At 31.6% G+C, this 21,126-nt stretch overlaps 1 protein-coding gene across 3 annotated transcripts in view; it reads left to right on the forward strand.

Moving 5' to 3' along the window:
* Phf14 (PHD finger protein 14) overlaps window positions 1–21,126 on the forward strand; it is a 183,694-nt gene that overhangs the window by 152,889 nt on the left and 9,679 nt on the right. The gene's annotated exons all lie outside the window — the stretch shown is intronic.

Here is a 21,126-nt window from a genome sequence, read left to right on the forward strand (position 1 = left end):
CACTGGATTATGTTCATAAGATGTACCACATATTCTTCTAGTGCTATATCTTAAGATAATCAGACATAACTCTTGCCCTTAAAAAACTTACAGTTTGGTAATATTGGTCAAAATCATGTGTGCATATAATTATGATAAAAAATTAAAGAGTTTTGAATGCCATTAGAAGGTACAGATAAGTACTGCGGAAATTGAGAGAGTAGGAAGATAGCTTTCAGCTCTAAGAATCAAAGAGATTGTGGATATATTGTCATTTGAATGAAATTGTGAAAGCTAGGAGGTATTTCATAGAAATATAAATTAGGATTTGCTAGATTATGTAACAAACACAAAGAATCCCAAACTTTTAGTGGATTAACATAATACAGATTGATTTCTCATTCATGTATCATCTCAATACATTTAGCCAGAACAGCTCTGCTCATCATAGTCACTTGGAAATCCAAGCAGATGGAAGTTTTATTTCACTGTATGTGGTCTGTAGCAAGAAATATGGCAGATTGTACCCTGGCTTTTAAAATCACATTTGGAAATTGATACATAGCACTCCAGGCCCTGTACTACCATACTTCCATGGTCTTTCTAATGTTTGAAGCACAACAAGGAAATCCATGAAGAGAGAGAATGTGTATACAATTTGTATAGGGAAAACTGCATAATAGATTAAAAAGTAGTAAATGTGATAAAAATAGTTGCTAATTTGTTTTCTTAATTTCTCTCTTTTTTTTAATGGCCTTTTGATTTTTTGTAAATGAGGAATGGTCCTTCTAAATACCTTATTCTTCCTGCAGTCTTTCTAATTTCCCTTATTATATTGCATTAGTATGGTAAACTTATTAAAACTGAGGAGCCAATATTAATATATTATTAATTGAAGTCTGTTGTTTATATTAGGATATACTCTTTGTGTTATACATACTTTGAGTTTTGACAGATGTGTGTAATACACCATTACGATTTGAAACAAAATTGTATTACTGCCCTAACAATCTTTTGTGATTATGATATCATACAAAATTGTATTACTGCCTTAATAATCTCTTGTGGATCACAAGAGACTGATATTGCCTATTAATTCCTCCTTCCTGACCCTGAAATCCTTGTAAATCGGAAATCTTTTTATTGTTCCTATAGTTTCGCCTTTTCCATAATTCTTATTGTTGCACATCCTTGCCACATTGGTGTTGTCAGTGTTTTGAATTATATATATTCTAATAGATATGTAATAGTGTCTTATTATTATTTATAGTGCCCTAATGACATGTGATGTTGAGTATCTTTTCACATGCATCATTGCCAAATGTTTGTCTTCTTTGGGAAGGTATCACTTCAGAACTCTTGCTTATTTTTAATTGATTGGGTTACTTTCTTACTGTTGGGTTTGCATTCTTTGTGTATTTTGAATGCCAGTCCTGTTACAGATATGTAGTTTGTGGATATTTTCCCCAATTCAATAGCTTCTTGTTTTGTTCTCTGAACACTGTCTTTTGCAAAGCATACTCTTTAAATTCCATTCAAGTCCAACTTGACATGTTTTCCTTATGGTTCATATTTTGGGTACCAAGCAGTCATCACCAACCCCAGCCACCTTACTTTTTCCTATACTATGTTCTAGTAGTTTTACAGTTTTGCTAGAATTTTTTTTTAACATGTGGCTGTTGTTATGATCTAGCACCATTTTTTTTCAGTTTTTGTGTTTTTATTGGGACATTGTATTTTAATTATTATTATATATTATTATATGTTAGTGCATTATATAATAGTGGGGCACCATTTGTTAAAATTCATTTGCTTTCTTATGTAATAAGTGAGCAATTGAAATATTTTTTGTTATTGGTATTATTTTGTTCTTTAAAAAATAAATTTTATTGTATATATTTAAGGTATACAGTGTGATATTATGAGATATATATTGGTAGTATAAAGATTACTTTAGTAAAGCAAATTAATATACTCATCATCTCACATAGTTTACTTTTGGGGGGGGGAGGAGTGTATGTGTGTAACAAGAACACCTAAAATAAAAATTAGCATGAGCTCAAATATAGTACAATTTTATTACTTGTAGTCCTCATGTTGTGTATTAGATTTCATGCTAGTTTGCATCCTCTTCACCTCCCATTTTGTCTCCAACCCTCTTTTCCTCCCCTGGTACCTATTGTTTTGTTTTCTATGTGTGCAGTTAAAAAAAAATTAAAGTCCATGTAAGTGAGATCATGCAATATTTTTCTTCCTAAGTCTGGATAATTTCACTTAGCATAATGTCCTATAGGCCCATCCATATTGTGGTGGATGGCAAGATCTCATTCTTAGAGTTTGATTCTTGATGCACTTGTTTGTCAAAGGACAGTTAAATATTAATATGTAATGATTTTTGAAACTTAATTCACCTTGTTATTTTTATGTTGAAATGATAATTTGAATATGTAATTTAATGGCAGACTGAATTAATTATGTTTTCAATTTTTTTTATTTGAATACCATTTAAAATTACAGCAATAAACTGGCTTACCCATAATTGTTGGAAATGCTTTTCAATTTTAACTTAAGTTTACCCAAATATTAATATTTTGTATAGTTTTCACAGAAAAGAAGTGTCCTGTTTTCACAAAAAAGGAGTGTCCTTTTTTCTTCACTGAAATTCCAGCTTTGTTAAAAAGTAACAGTTTCCTGCATTGGCAATGTTAAATGTAACCTTAGCTTTCAATTCATTGCTGCAGTTATGTTTCCAGAGCCTGCTGTAAGAGATAAACCCATTGCAAATGAAGACAGCATTCATTTTCCTTCTACCTCAGGCCACACAGAATTGATTGGGGTAATAAAATGACAGCACCTGGTAATATACTGAAGGCTCTTTAATTTGAAAACCAGTTCAAGCCTGATTCAGAGCTTGTTTAAAGCTAATTTATAGCTTACATAATTTTCAGCTGGCTGACTAAGGTAAAGGATGATGTATGAAAACTGATAAAGAATTAACTTATGATACATTCAGGCATGTCTTGCTAAAATCAACTAGTATTAAAAAACACAGAAATGGCAGAAAAAAAATAGTAAGCTGTTGTTTTAAATAAATAGTATTGTTAACAATAGTTTAAATTTCTCATCATCTTGTTTCAAACTAACTTCTTGTATTTTCTGTGTAAAATCAATTCTATTTGCATTTCTTATATTTAAAATCCTTCAGTTTTCATCACATTAAGTGAAAGGCTGGATACAGTTAGCAGCTGTTGTGGCTTTCACAGTGCCAGATCTATTATATGCCATGGTAGCAGTGCTGCTGGTAAATAGTTCTGGTCTGTCAGCATTTTAATTACAAATAGTCTTTTCAACATGCAAGCTGAAAGAATTTAAAGTTCTTCATATTTAGAGCTGAAAAATTGGTGTTAGACATTTTGCCTTTACAGTCTATTTTTAAATCTTGATTCTAGCATATTTAATCACAAATAATATTGCTACTCTAGTAAAGTATTCCATGTTGTGAATGAATCCAGATTTTCAGAAATTTTGTCAGCATTCACAAGCAAAAAATAGATCACATTTTTCTTTTTTAACTATAAGTCATTTGCATGGTTATTACTTTTTACCTTTTAAAAAAGAGATAGTCTAGGAGGGACATATCTTTTTCCATATTCTATCATTATAACATCCTATAAAGAATCAAAATTTTCAGCATTGCATTTATTCTTGACCATAAGCATTGCACCTAGTACACTGAAAATTTTCAGGATATCTGCATTAAAGAAAAATGTGAATAAACTAGTACATGTAAATATCAGATTAGAAAATAGAAACTGAAAAATACTGTGGTTTCACCACTGAAGCCTGTCTAGCTCTTTAGTCAGGCATAAAGTCAAAGACTTGATGTAATATGATGTCTAGGACAAACATATTCATGATGTTTTTTAAATAATTTTAAAAGACTATAAAGTAGTACATGCTTATTGTAGAAAACTTGGAGAATAAATATAAAAATGTCAAACATTATTGAAAAATAACTACTGCTAACATTTTGTTATGTGTTCTGTGTCTTTTAAGACCTTAATATCATATGCCATATGTCATGTGTTTTTGTCATCGTTTTGTTGTCATGACCACAATACCTCACATGAATAACTTAGAGTAGGAAAAGTTTATTTGGGACTTACAATTTCAGAGTCAGTCCATGGTTGACTGACTTCATCACTTTGAGCCTGAGGTGAGGTAGAAGAACATCATAGTGGAAGGCTATGGCAGAAGAAAGCTACTTAGCTCTCTGGGCAGCTGGAAAGGGGGGAAAGAGGGGGGGAAGGAAAAGGGGAGTGAGGGGAAGGGGATGGGGGAGGGGGAGGGTAATCCATTCTAATTTTTTTAGTTGTATATGGACTCAATGCCTTTATTTGTTTTTATGTGGTGCTAGGTTAGAACCCAGTGCCTCACACTTGCAAGGCAAGTGCTCTACCACTGAGCTACAACTCCAGCTCTCCATTCTAATTATTAATCCATCAAGTGGATTACTCTACTGAGGCGGGTACAGTTCTCATAAACCAGTTATTTCACCTGCATTGTTTCACATATGAGCTTTAGTGAGGCTACCTCATGTCTAACTTGTAACATATCTAACCTGTAACAAGTCATTCTCAGTAGAAGCACACTGGTTCTTGAAGGGGCTTAAATAAAGGTGTTTTGTGACTCTACACAGCTAAGCTTATCCTTACAAAATCTTAGTATTTAATTTTTCTTGGATTTTCTTAATATTGCACATATATTCGTGACATTGAAACACTGAGTTGATGGAAAATACACAAAATATTTATAAAATCAGTGCTACAGAACAATGCAAGTAGGTCAGTCTCTTGTTACTTCAGAAGTAGCTTGCATCTGCCTATTGTCTGCCACGGACTGCCTTTGTATGTTGCTTAGGCTTGATTTTCATTGCTTTTACTGTGTGACAACTCTATACATACCTCTACTTAAGAATTACTTTTTCTTATCAACCAAAAGTTGAAAGTTATAGTTCACTAAAAATCATTTATATGACACCTACTGATTTTTTTCAGTTACTTCACTGGAAATATATTAGTATCTAATGATTTTTAAAACTTGATTCACCTTGTTATTTTTATGTTATTTCAAATGATAATTTGAATCTATAACTTATAAAAATATCAGAAGTTACTCAGCAAATAGTTATGATTAAGTATTAATTTTTACTTAAAATTGTATTTAGCCTTGTATACTTTTCATGTGTAAAGTACACCTATACATATATTACATAAACAGATCAGTACTGTATCTGTAGCACTAAAATTTCATGAGGGATCAGTTGGGGGGATTATTTCTAAAATATTTTTTGTAGGTCAGAATGGAAGAAACACTGGCATAAACCACTTTTAGCCTTCTCTTTCCCTTAATATTACAAATAAACATTAAAAGCCATTTTTAAACAAAGCCAATTTTGTGTTCTGCACATTGTGGGCACACTACTAATTTAAGAAGTAAATGACAGATTCATTTGTGCTACAAGCATCAATTGTTAAAATCACTATTGTCTGGCATTTCTATTGTGTTGGTAATCTGTGAATGCTACTACAGATGATCTCAACTCACAATGATTCAATTTATGATTTTTCTACTTTGTGATAGTATGAAGACAGTATATTCAATAGAAGCCTTTCTTTGAAATTTGAATTTTTAATCTCTTCACGGAGCCATATGTGATAAAATCCTCTCTTGGTGCTGGACAGAGGCAGTGAGCCACAGCTGGGAGCTCCCAGAAAGCACACACTCACTAAACAGTGGACACTCTACTGGGTGCTGTGCTCCTGGACTTTGATGTTTAGTATTATATCACTTTGTGATTGTTGAAGACAGAAAACTGTGAATGTCAGTTTAGATATTGAAGCATCCATATAATTAAATCTAAGTCTCAGCAGTATTTCCTTTATAAACTTTTTTGTATTACCATATAACATCTTTTGAATGATGTGATCTTTGCATTTGCCAATGTCCTTTCAGTTTTTGTATATATTTTTTTCTTGTATAATTCTAGAGTCGTGTCTCTACCCATTCAAAAACATTAATTCAGCACCTTTATCCTGGCTACCATTATGCTATGAAGATTCAAAAAATGAATAAGACAGAATTCTTCTTTTAAACAACTGTTTATCATTAAGAACATAGGAGTATGAATTTAAAAACTAAGGTCTTATTACTACTTTAAATATCCATGTTATGCTAGGCATAGTAGTGCATGCCTGTAATCCCAGTGGCTTAGGAGACTGAGGCAAGAAGATCTCTAGATCAAAGCCAGCCTCAGCAAAAGCAAGGCACTAAGTAACTCAGTGAGACCCTGTCTCTAAATAAAATACAAAATAGAGTTGGGAATGTAACTTAGTGGTCAAGCACCTCTGAGTTCAATCCCTGGTACCCTCCCCCCACCCGCCAAAAAAAAAAAAATCCAAATTATATGAAATTGTGGAACTATGGAAATAAGCCATTCTTTAATTGAATTAGGCAAGCAAGTGTTTAAAAGTATGAAATATAATAACAAATGATAGTATATAAATCTAATGCTATTACACTAAGTGGTACAGCAAGTAATATTTTAATTTCTAAAATATCTTACTTGTGTATAATTTTTGCTAGTTCCAGCACAGTATATAAGGAGGAGGGGAAACTGTGAAAGATAAGTACTCTTAAGTCTTAGGATGAGGAGTGGCAGTAATGTATTTTTAATTGTATTTTCTCTCTTGCTTTTATAGTTTGAAGACTTTTAAGGTTTTTTATGCTTAGCTTCATTTTCATGAAAATGTTACTAATACTAAATCACAAACTCCTTTACTTGAATCATACAATATTTTTTAAGTTATTTTTTTAAATTTTACTTCTATTTAAGTGAATTTGAAACATTACTCAAGTGAGCTTGAAACCCAAATAACCTATCCAAACACAAACAAATGATTGTTATTTTTTTATGCTTTTAACTTAGGTTAGGGTGTTCTAAAACAATTCTTTTTTTCCTTAATAACTTTTTAAAAGACTGTAATAAAAGTGATGGCTTTAATGATATTCTTATTACAATACTCTCTGAGATCAGGGAGGTCTACAAAAGATATTATGTGTTCATATGCACAATATTTTTATGCATAATAAAAATTACATTACATAGCAAAAATTCTTAAATGTTTTTTCTAGTTTTATTGAAATTGACAATAGAAAGCAGTTAGTTATGAATAATTTAAAGTAAAATTTTCCTCTAACATTGAATTACACTATTTTTAAAAATTTACTGATTAACAAGATATATTGAGAGAAATGTTATAATTTTTATTATTATCATTATAATTCATTTCTTTGACCTTTCAAAATCACTATATTTATTTCTATATGTACTCATTTGTTTCTTTTGATATTTGGGGGATATTTAATACATGATGTAGTGTCATTTGCATTTATATAGAAGATTAATTTACAAATCTTGTTCTCAATTTGAATAACTTTATATTGACCTAAAAATTATATAATCAGATTAGTTAACTAATTGACACTCACTGATGAATTTCATGTTGAAAGGGAATTAATCACAAATAGAAATCATCAGCCTTTGATTTAAAGTCAAATTTAAAGGGTGTTTTACATAGTTATATTATACTTGAATGAAGAATGTATTTCCTACTAACTCTCAAATACTGATAATTTAAAATGTTAAATCATCTAGAGTCTGCGAGCAGCCAGTTTTGTTTCTGAAATAAATGAAAAATAAATTACAAAAAATGGAGAATGTAAGATAAGTAACTTTTGTTAATCTGTAAGATACAAATTTATGGTAAATGTTTTAGGATTGATGAGAAGTTGCATAATATTTTCCACAGAGTATGACTTAATGTATGCACTGTTTCTAGAAATGCATCAGTGCATCTTTGTGATCAGTTCATCCTTATAATTCTGACACTGATTTCTGGATTCTTGTCAGAGTAGTAAAGGTGACCTGGCCACTTTGGCTATTTTTTTTTTTAAATCTTTTTGGAGTATTGGAGATTGAACTCATGGCCTCACACATGCTAGGCAAGCCCTTGGAGCAGTAACTCAGGATGTTTGGGACTTACAATAAGAAATGCATGGACCCTATAAACTCCTACACATTCCTACACACCATACATAATCCTACATAGACCCCTACACATATCCCCCATATACAACTACGCATAGCTCTACATCAGCTTTATACACAGTCCTACTCGGACCTATATACTTACACAGCCCTGGGCACATACCTCTAATTACAGCTTTATACACAGTCCTACTCGCACCTATATACTTACACAGCCCATCAGCCAACTCGGTTGTAAGCACACTGAAATAATGTTCTCCCTCTTATCCTTACCCTATACAGTGTGCTCACTTTATTCTTTTCTATTCATTTTACCTTTAAAAACAAAATCTTTACAACTCATTAAATCCTCGTTTCATCAAAATGCAAGTGTTCTGGGTATCATAATATGTCTTAACATTATTTATAATAAATTTGTAAGTTTTTTTTCTAGGAATCTAGGTATATAAGTGAAGATACCAAATCAAGTAGGACAAAATAATATTTTGCTTACATTGAAAATTTTGTGTAGGTTTTTTATATGGTTCTTTATTGTTCAATAACAATGAACTACACACATTTGTAAATTTTTTTTCACCATATTATATACAAACTTCAAGACACTTCTATGCAGAAACATGTAGAGACTAGCAGTTTAAACAAAGTGTTCGAAATCATAGGATTCAAATGAAGCTCAAATAATACAGTTGAAATTTCTCTTCTATTTATGATAAAATGAAGGACTTCATGCTATTCGAAGGGTAGATTACAAATGCTAGCATTACATAAAATTGTTCCCAGTTACTTACTGAAATTGAGAGAGGTTTAATTCCTGGGGAGCATCTTTGAAATATGATCAGTCTCTATTTAAATGATTGTTTCCATGAAATTGTGATATGAAATATGTCTGAGAAGTATGAGATTTGTAGTCAGTCAGACCTGGATTTGCACATCTAGACTAAGTAGCCAACCATCCATCCTGAGCAAATTTTTTAACCCTTCTGAGTTGAAATTTTCCTCTCAGAGACAGAAGTGATACTTCCCAGGTTTTTTGAGGAAAATGTCAATCATATTTATCATTTATTTAGCAGAGTTAGAATCTTAGTATTTAAATCTAGAAGTGACTTAATAGATCAACTGATCAAATTCCTTTAGATCTTGATTTCTTTAAGATTATCACTATAGTTAAGAAATCCACAGTTTAGGGTTGTGAATGAATTATCTGAAGACCCATGATAAATGTTGGTAGGTCCCAGATAAGGACTTCAACTCTTTATACACAACTACATTGATCTTTCCCCTATGCAGTACTAATGTCCAGTACTCCTGATAAATATTTATAGTTATATTTTTTATAGTACCACATAATTCCCAAATAATATATTATTTCCATGATTGTGCTAGTTGGGTTTATTATTTGGCATATGTAGATAAAGTAAAATTTTTTCTCATTGTTTTGATACAAAATAAAATACTTTGAAATTATCCTTGCATTGTGTTATATGATAGTTGGAGTTTCATCAGAAATATAATTTGATATATGGCTTCCATAGGGAAGTTAATCTGATGTACAGCTTTCATTCTTTTGAGATTAGTTTTGTGTTGCATCAGTGCAGTATGTAAATTTCTTTCTAATTATTAGTGTTTTTATTTTATTGTTAAACAATTTGAATTTGTTTCTAGCACCTGCGAGTTTTTAATACTTACATGACTTTATGATTGATACAAATATTTTTCCCCCACTTGATACTTCTTTTTTCTTACTGTGTTGTTTGCCAAAATTGAAAAAATATGAAAGAGGAAAAGCAAACTACTGGCATGTTTTCCTGAAATTATTAGACTGTGAGAATTATTTGTCTAGATAGTTTTAATTGGCTATTTAAAAATATCTAAATATCAGAAATGGCAAATAAAATGAATAATTAAGCAAATAGCTTCACTGCTTATTATTTTTACATTATAATTCTTATTTTTTGTTTGTTTTGATGCTTCCAGTGCTTCTTCATTTAAGCAAATAGTTTATTGAGCTTTCTCCAGATTGTATATAGACAACAATGTCAAATTTATTCATCAGTGAAAAATCATGAACCACAAACACATATTAACCTAAGTTTAGAAGATTACAAAATTTGTGGGGGTTTTTGTAACCTTATCTATCCTCATATTTAAAACCAGTTGAAATATTTCATGCCCTTTTCTGTTCTTATAGTGCTGTACATAGCAATTAATCACTGTTCCATAATGGATCATTTTTATCTGAATCTTATGTCTGTTCTATTTATATAGAATAAATATTTATGTTTTCTCATTTTTTTCTGGCGTAGGAGACACAGATAAAATAGGCTTGAGATATCAGCTATAATTCATTGCTTGTAAAGAAAAGCCTGTACTAATATTGTGTGGAAAAGAAAACTATCTAAATCATTTCAGCAGCAAGCTTATAATCAAGATAACATCAGCATTTTCCTTTTTTAAAATGTATCTTCTTTCTTAAAAGTATATCTCCTATATGTTAAACTCTCTAAATATGTTAAAGTAAAAAAAGCAGAATTATTTAAAATGTTATGACACTTTTAACCTATCATCACCACAAACCTAGCTTATAGAAGATCCTGGTATGTTTGATAAGGAAAAGGAAAATTTTGCTTTATTCACATATTCACAGGTGAATAGGTATGGAACTAATACATATATTACTAGTTCATAGTTTTCTACTTTAAGTTCTCAAAACAGGTTATTATCCCATCTAAATATACAGTGAAAAATACTACTCTAGTAACCTAATGGTTAGTTGGCTAATGTCATACAAATTATTTGAAAAATCTAGAATTTTTTTTTCTGCTCATATATATCATAGTCCTGTTATAATTTAATGCTGCTTGGATTTTTGTTGTATAGTTAAAGTTTGTGTAGGATAAGAATAGATTATCTGCTACTCAATCTACATGGCTTAAAAATTAGAAATAAGATTTTTATTATGTCAGAAGTATTTACCTCACTTTGGGAATCTAGATTTACATTTCTTAACATTGGCTTTGCATTGGCTTTTCCAATAATGAAAATTAAAATGTCATCAAACTGTGATCTGTGCACTAAAATGTTTTCCTAAATCATTCTTTGCAGATAGTATACTACAGTAATTTTTTAAATACAATGTATAGACTTTATTTAGCATTAGTGTTTTCCTCAGTAACCATACAACATTAATTTATTCTAATTATTTTCTTCATATTGTTCTTTATTTATGGTTTATTTAATAAGGTATTAAGCTGCATTTTAAAAATGTATCATTTTGTTCTCATTATGCAAGTAACAAATGTTCATTATAGATATTTTGGAAAATGCAGAAAACATAAAGTCATAACCTTCCTCCCAGAGATTGCCACTGCTATGGTTTGAATGTGTCACCCAAAGTTCATGTGTTGGAAACTTAGTCTCCGGAGTGCAACAGAATTGGGAGGTAGGGCCTAAGAAGAGGTGATTAGGTCCTGCGGGCTCTGCCACTGTGAATTAATTGATGTTGTTAATTGCAGAAGTGTGTTATCACCAGAAGGGACTTGTTATAAGAGTAAGTTTGATTCCCATTTACTTTCTTGCTCTCATGCACTCTTTTTGCCCTTCTGCCTACCACTATGGAATGTCACAACATAAAGGCCCTCACCAAATGTAAATTTAAAATGTAAAACCAGTTCAACTATAATTTATTTTCTATTTTTAAAGAAAATTAGAATAAAAGAACTATACTCTTAATGTATTTTCTATGATAAATTATATGCCAGAAATTAAAAAATAAGTAAAATAAAATCCTAGAAAAATTCTTCCCATAAGCAGATGTTTATAAATTTAAATTTTCTAAATAATTCTACATCAATATGAAAAATAGCACTTTTTAAACATTTAACATATTTGACTGAACAGTACAATTGCCACATACTAGTGCTATGAAATCATTGACTTAAATATTTCTCCTTTTTATATATTTAAATACACAACTTTTTCTTTAACTGTAGTAATACGTTAGAGTTTTATAGTAATACATCTTGAGTTTGAACTCGACATTCCCAGGTGTGTTAATAATTCTACATGGATCTGGCACTGTAGAGACTTATAATTCTTCTTACAAACAGAAGCTATTTTTTTCTCTGGAATATAAGCTTTGGTGTTAGTAGTTGTCAAAGAATTGAGAAAGCCCTTGTGGATACTGATAGTAAATCCTCTTTACATGAGCTTTTTTTAGGACCTGCAGGCAGTCATTCCATGAATGTTGAATGTTATGTCGCTCAGAGGCTGATCCTTGCAACATTTTTTCAGTATACCTTTTTTCCTCTATTTCTGTATCCTCATGAGATTTAGGAAATGTACCACAAGAGATCTTAAATATTGTCAGAATGCAATAGTCCCCCTTTAATTTTTAGTTTCACTTTCTGCAGTTTCAGTTACCTGAGGTCCAAAAATATTAAACGGAAAATTCCAGAATAACAAGTCATAAGTTATATACTGTTTTGAGTATCAGATGAAATCTTGTATCATACTATTCTATCCTGCATGGGACTTGAATTACCTCTGTTCAGTGTATACCTACACTTTATCTACTAACCACCCATTAGTTTCTTAGTAGCCGTCTTAATCTGCTACTAAGTAGCTGTCTCAAATCTGCTGTCACAATATTATAGTGCCTTCTTTCAAGTAGCCCTTATACAGTAGCCTAACACTACTTCACAGTGACAATGCCTACAGCGTTCATCTCACTCCATTCATCATGAAGACAGGATATTGCCTCTCATCATTATAAGAAGGAGACTACAATACAGTAAGATATTTTGAGAAAGAAAGAGACCACATTCACATAACTTTTATTGTAATATATTGTTTTAATTTTCCATTTTATTATTATTAGTTAATCTTATTTTGTCTAGTTTATATATTAAGCTTTATAATAGGTATATATGTATAGAAAAAAAAAACATGGTGTATATAGGATTCGGTACTATCCATGATTTCAGGCATCCACTTGCAGGTATTATGATGTATCCCCCTAGGATTTACTGTACTTGAAAAAGCTACAAAGAGAATTGGTATGTTTATGAAAATTTTTATAAATAATCTGGGGAAGCAAAATTGTCAATCTGTTTTAAAGATTACTTTTTAATCATTTCTGCAAAATAAACTTTAGAACCTTTTTAAATAACTTTATAATTAATGTGTTTAGTATTCATTGGGTGAAAATTGAATTATTTTTAAAAATAAGATCTTAAAATTATAACGGGAAATTTACGTAGAAAAACTTTTAAGAGTATGTGAAGCTTTTAAAATTCATTGATCTTGAGCCATTCTAATTGTATACCTTGTATTTTAGTCAACTTTTTTGCTGCTGTGACTAAAAGATCTGACCAAAACAATCATAGAGGAGGAAGGGTTTATTTGAGGGCTCATATTTTCAGAGGTCTCAGTTCATAGACAACTGACTCCATTCCTCAGTGCTAGAGGTGAGACAGAACAACATAGTGGAAAAATATGATGGAGGGAAGCAGCTCACATGATGATCAGGAAACAGAGGGACCAGGACTTCACTAGCCAGATACAAACACATACCCCAAAGCTATGCATCCCCCATGTCCCACCTCCTCCAGCCATCCCCCACCTGCCTTCAATCACCACTCTGTTAATCCCATCAGGCAATCAATGAGCTGATTGGGTTAAGACTCTCATAGCTGAATAATTTCTTCTCCAAACTTTCTGGCATTGTTTCATACGTGAGCTTTTGGGGGACACCTCACATTCAAACCATAACGCCTGGTATATTGCAAAGAGAATACTCTTTGGAGTCAGAGCTGAGTTTGAACCTGGCTCTTGTAATTATTGATGCACAACAAAGGGCTGTTCCTCAATGTCACCAATTCTCAGTTTTCTCAAAAGGAAATAGAAATGATAATAATTACCTTCTCTGGCTTTTATGAGGATTACAGTAATGCATGTAAATTTCTATTATTTAGGAAGCACATGAAAAGTCAAAATTATTTGAGTCCCATACTTCTATATAGAAAGTAGTTTATTTAAATAGTCAAGAAATATTTATTGGGTACCTTTAAGAATAATACTAGTTCCTTAGCATACTGTGGTAAGCAGGACCAAGGAAATATGCTATAATGAAGCTTACACTTGAGCAAAGGAAGACATGTAAACTTGTAAAACAGTTAATTTCATGGTGATAAATATTATGGATAACAATCTGAGAAGTAGAAGAAAGACTAAGAGCATGCATAAAGTTAGCATGACACCAGCATGATAAGAAAAACTAACCATACAAAATCATGATCAGAGGACACAGGTAGTGTAATTTATTCGAGAATCAGAGGGAAGACCGATATGTTTGGAGCCATTGAATAAGTTGAACTGTACAAGATGAGGCTAGACAAGTGGGAGAGGCCAAATGATGCAGTACTGCTTTCCAGGTCATGGCAGAAGTCTGAATTTTATTTTAAATACAGCACTGCCAGAGAATTAAAGCAAGTGTCTTACAAAGAGTACTATCTCCTCCATGAATAATGGGAGTGCAACTATAAATGGAAGCAAAGACTGATTTGGAAGCTATTGTAATAATCTAGGCAGGAAACAGCTTCAACTAGAATGATTACAATGGAATGGTAAACACTAGCTATATTTTAGAAACCCTTTAGCAATAAAGACAACAGGAATTAATTATAGGGTCTGAGGGAAAGAAAAGAATTAAGGAATGATCCTAGAGTTGTTACATTTGAGCAATGGGATAGTATAGACAAGGAAGATACCATGACCGTTTTGGAAGAAAAGTATAGTTGAAGGGGAATCCAGAGTTTACCTTTGGACAGGGTATGTTTGAGGTCCCTGTTAATAGTTCAATGAAGATATCAGTAGTAGTTGAGTATAGTTTATAGCATGATAAAGACATGAAGGCTGAAGATTTAAGTATATAGTCATCAAAAATAGCTTACAGAAAGGGCTTTGAATGCTCCCAACATACATACACACACAAAATGATAAATGTTTGAGATGATGGATATGTCAGTTACCCTGATCTGATCATTACATATTATATATGTGAATTTAAACATTATTATGTACCTCATGAATATGTGCAATTAAAAAAAGGGAAAAACTCAACTAGAAGAATTTTTTAAAAGATGCTGGTGTTGAGTTGGTAAGGGTTCTGAAACAGAAAACTCCACTGTTTTTAATATTTTATTTCACACTGTATATATTCAGAAATGAGAAGATGAGGTGGTTGCATGGTTAATTAGTTAAAGACACTTTTGTCTTCTAACAGTGTCAGTCTATTAATTTTTAAAGTTAGACCTTATCTCCATCCTCACCAGATAGCTGCAAGAGCTCTAAGAATTGTGTCCTCACATCATAATACACAGATAAAAGCCAGTGGAAGTAATTCTTTCTCAATTTATTCTTTTTTTTGGATGCATAAACACTTTAAATTTATTATTAAAAAGACACCATATACAAAATTCAGTAACAAACTAGAAAAATATTTGTGACATATGTAATACAAAGATTAAAAAGTCCTGATTAAGTCTTTAAAAAATATATATATCCCATTTAAAATTTCAAAGAACATGTACATGTATTTTAGAAATATACTTTACAAATTAATAGATTGCCAATGTTTTTAATAATCCAGAATATACAGATTAAAATGAGATACAACATGTGTTCTAATAGATGAGCCAAAATAAGAAGATTATTAATATTCAGTGTTGGGAAATGTTTGACAAAATGAGCAGTCATATTTTATTAGTAAAACTGTAAGAGTGCAGCAGCTTTGAGATTAAATTCTTTAAAAATTAAAAATATGATATACTTTTTTTCTTTTGATTATCATTATTATCCAAAGTACATGTATAAAGACAAGAATTGGTGTGAATATACTTTGTATACAACCAGAGACGTGAAAAATTGTGCTCTGTATGTGGGATAAGAATTATAATGCATTCCACTGTCATATACAAATTAAAAAACTAATTTAAAAAAAGATAACTACTAGGGAAATTCCTGAACAAAAAAAAGAAAAAAGTATATCAATTTATTCTTTTTAAAAATGAAAAAGACTTTCCTAGAAGCTCTCTGGTAGGCTTCAGTACATATCCAGAACTATTTCATGTATCCAGTAGGCTCTACCATGATAAAGATAGTCAAACACATTTGAAAGAAACAAATACATTTGACCAGGTTATTTGTGTGGGATTTATATTGCAAGGAACATTTTTCCTATGGTTTATAGTATTTACAGTATTCAGTAATTACTATTTATGTAAAAATAATATTTGCCATATAGACATTCTCAATTTAAAATATTATTCATTTGAGTATGTGTATGCATCTATGCATTTATGTATGTAAAAGGGAACAAAGTTTAAACATGACTTCAGGAAGTTGAATTAAATTACTTATAATTTCTCTTTTGATTCCAGTGTTCAGTATTTCTAAAAATCTAAGAATGCTTTTTATCTGCAAGAGTATGGTTTACTACCTTTTAAGAAACTGTAGCCCTTGATTTTATTCTCTTTTATTGCTGAGTTGTATTCCATTGTGTATATATGCCATATTTTTTAATCCATTCATTTATTGAAGGGCATCTAGATTGGTTCCACAATTTATTGATGTGGCTGTGTCCCTGTAGTATGCTGTTTTTGAGTCCTTTAGGTATAGACCGAGGAGAGGGATAGCTGGGTCAAATGGTGGTTCCCTTCCCAATTTTTCAAGAAATCTCCATACTGCTTTCCATATTGGTTGCACCAATTTGCAGCCCCACCAGCAGTGTATGAGTATACCTTTTCCCCCACATCCTTGCCAACACTTATTGTTGTTTGTCTTCATAATAACCTCCATTCTGACTGTGGAACCAACCTAGATGCCCTTTAATAGATGAATATGGCATGTATACACAATGAAATATTACTCAGCAATAAAAGAGAATGAAATCATGGCATTTTCAGGTAAATGGATGGAGTTAGAGAAGACAATGCTAAGTGGAGTTAACTAATTCCAAAAAACCAAATGCCAAATGTTTTCTCTGATATAAGGAGGCTGATTCATATAGTGGGGTAGGGAGGGGAGTGTGGAAGGAATAGGTCAACTCTAGATAGGGCAGAGGGATGGGAGGGGCAGGGAGAGGGTATGGGGTTAGAAATGATGTTGGAATGTGATGGACATTATTATCCAAAGTAATGTATAAAGACATGAATTGGTGTGAATATACTTCGTATACAACCAGAGATATGAAAAATTGCGCTTTATATGCATAATAACAATTGTAATACATTCTGCTATCATATATAAATTTTTAAAGATTAATAAAAAAACAAACTGTAGGCCTAAAAAGGACTTTAAGTCAGTTCAGTAAAACTGTATTTGTTTAAATTCTACACCCAGTCATTATTTACTGTCTTTGTATATTGGTCCTACCTAGGTTCACAAGATTGTTTTCATTTCATTTGGACCACTATACCAAGATGGTCATTTCATTCAGGGAGAAAAAGTATTATTTTTTTTTAATTTTTTTTTTTTAGTTGTAGATGGACACAATACCTTTATTTTATTTATTTATTTTTATGCAGTGCTGAGGATCAAACCCAGTGCCTCACACATGCTAGGCAAGTCCTTTTCCACTGAGCCACAACCCCAGCCCCAAAAAGCATTATTTTACACAACACTGACAACCTTAAGCAGACTAAAGGACAACTCAGGACAAACTACAATCAGAATTGCTAATCAATGGCTTATGGTGTGATTGAGGGATTATTTATTATTAGAATGGGGTTCTACTTAATATCATAACTATGATTCCTTTTTTCTTTCTTTTTTATTGGTTCCTTTTAGTTATAAAATAATATTAGGATTCATTTTGATGTAATTCTAAATGCATGGAATATAATTTGTTCTAATTCAGTTCCCAGTACTTCCCCTTCCTGCCTTCCTCTCTCCCCAGTCCCTCCCTCTTCTTTACTGATCTTGCTACTATTTATTTATTGTTTTTTTTAATATTATTATTGGCTTGTGAATGTACATGATGGTGAGATTCTCTGTGTGTCCGTTGCTTCTTTTGCCCATTTATTGACTGGGTTATTTGGTTTTTTGGTGTCAAATTTTTTGAGTTCTTTGTACATTCTGGATATAAATGCCCTGTCTATCTGAGGAAAAGGTGCCAAAGATTTTCTCCCATTCTCTCTTCATACTGTTAATAATTTCCTTTGCTGTGAAGAAGCTTCTTGATTTGATGCCATCCCACTTAACTGATTTTAAGAAAGCACTGTTCCAGAAGAGGATTCCTGTGGCCTACATGCGTATCAGTAGTCCATAGATGATTAAAATCTTTTAGTTACCCTGGAAAAAGGAGGAAATAGAGTTTTATTTCATTTAATACCTTCTTTCATCAAAATAGTTATTACTATTTTATAGATGAGGAAAATGAGGTCCAAAAAGATTAAGTGATTTCTTCAGAGTAGTTTTGGATAGTGTGTGTATCACAATCAGGATTTGAATCTAGGTTTGCCAGTCATTCACCACAAATTCCAAGATTCCTTCTGTAGAAGAAATGGCAGAAATATGTCTAAATAGGAGAAATGTAAAGTCCCACCCATGAGTTATTATATAGCGTCTCTGCCTGCCTTTCCATGTTATCTCCCACTGCTTTTCTCTCTTTCTTAGAAGGCTTCAGCCGACTTACCTCCATTCTTATCTGACCAACTCCTCCTTATCCTTCAAGTCTCAGTGTATTTATTAGTAATTTTTTGGAGCATTGGGGACTTCCCGGAAGCTTAGAGATCTTTCTACTAAAAGACTATTATTCCTATATATTTCTTTCATTGAATGTATCATACTTTAGGCAATTTAATTCCTTGGTAGTTAGTCAAAGACTGTAAGGTCCTTAAGTTGGAAACTGTGTCTATCCTATATATCAGGGATTTTATCAGCACCTAGTACAGTGCCTGACACATAGTTGATGAACAATCAGAAAAAAATGGGTAGACAGGTTGCTGAATGTCTTTTTTCAAATAGGATATTTTAAAATGTTATTATATAATATTTTCCTAATAGTCTTATATCCTACATTAAGAAATATTGGGAAGTACTTATAGAAACATTAGCTGGTTGTAGAAACCATTGGTTAAATAAACACGTTTTTAGACAAGCCCTTTAAGTGAAATGAGGCTTGCCAAGTAACCTGCTTTTGTGAGTCACTTAAATACATGCCAATCATGGTATAATTTAATGCAAATAATTTAAAACATTTCATCATTTTTTTAAGGAAAGCAAAATGGTAGCTCAGAGCTAGTCTGTGGAATTCAACATATGGAAATTTAATTGTTACTTTTGACACCGATTATAAAGTGGCAATATTGGAGAATTTTTATGTGTGATTTTCTAAAATGCTATTTTTCATTTTTCTTGAAGCAAAATTCACTTTTTAAACTGAAAAATTAATGTGCCATGGGAAATGTATTACTTGAACATCTAATGAGCTATTAATTTCTAATAAAACAATGAAGATTAATGGGTTCACTCTGGGGAAAATAGCATTCAACTTGAAATAAGATATTTGAAATAATATAATCTGTGCACTTGGGAGTAAAGCTTTAAAAATTCACTTTCTAATACATTTATTTCTGAAAGGCATAATAGTCCTTGATACTGCATTTATCATAATAAGCATTTAAGTTACATTGAGAAATGTTTTGAAGATTTGTGATGCTAATCTTTGGACATGAGGAAGGGTATATGATTTGGATGTCATAGCCCAACTTTGTTTAGTATTAGTCATTAAAATACAAATTCTCCTTATAAATTGTTTGGCTCAATTTTCTGTATCACATGTATATACTTTATGTACTTTATTATATACTTTGTCCATTGCATTATCATTATTTATGTACCTCTTTACCACACTAGAGTATGAAATCCTCTAGGCAGTAAAACATTTTATTCATCTCTGTTATCTCCCACACCTTGCGTAGTATTTGACACACAATCATTGTTCCTTAGTTTTTATGGGAACAAGATAGGATTTGGGGAAGAGAAGTCATTTCAAGAGTTAATGTCATTTTTAAAAGATAAGGATAAAATGTTTGATATGAGCAGAGGGACAGTATCTAATCTAGACTCCTCAAAAATTAGAAAATTACTTAATCAATACAATCAATCAGGTCTGCCAGTGACACACAAAAAGAAGGCAAAATGGTTCTTTAAGTATTGATTGGCTAACATTTTCAAATTTTTATACCCATTTAAGCCAATCCTAGATCATATGGTACTTTTGTAGGAGGAATTTATTTGTATAAGCAAAAGTGCCTCTTTTCCTCTCAGTAATTTTTGGATATCATTTTGAAGCCCCCAATTAAAGGTACTGACATGTCAATATTCATAAGACTAGACTATTTGGTACCTGAAAAAAACACAGTTGAAAAAATAAAAACCAGTTATATTACTTTTTGCAATATTGCAGTTGACTCATATTCTAATGGTTCTTAAACTGCAAGAATTTTAAAAAAATGACAATTTCATTGGTGAAACATCACCCAGTTTTGCTGAATAACAGAATACTTTTTCTCACAGTAGATGTTGATTTATAGTGTGGAGTTTGTAATGACTTATCCATGTTATAGAAATTCTGAAACCCCCTTATCCATAACTGATTACCTTGTGCATATTATTTTGGCATGTAACCTTATAGTACTTGAAACCAAAGTATACTTATTTTTAAATCATGTAACAGATTTTTTGTTATTTGCTTGTGTTCACTTTTTATGCCCAGATAAGTTTAGATTTTAAAGGAGTTGTAAAAAAAATGTAAAAACTTGTGATAAACCCTTTTCCAGCTTCTTCTTAGAAAAACAACTTACATAAGCATAGAAAAATTATCAGACCTAGCCAGCCATGATGACAGTGCCTATAATATTTGGGAGGCTGAGGCAAAAGAATCGTAGATTTGAAGCAAGCCCAAGTGACTTAGCCAGACATTGTCTTAAGGCAAAAAAAAAAGAAAAAAAGCAGGTGGCAGGGCGGGGGTGGGG

Source organism: Marmota marmota, unplaced genomic scaffold (assembly GCF_001458135.2).
Source record: "Marmota marmota marmota unplaced genomic scaffold, marMar, whole genome shotgun sequence".
Classification (NCBI taxonomy): Eukaryota; Metazoa; Chordata; class Mammalia; order Rodentia; family Sciuridae; genus Marmota; species Marmota marmota.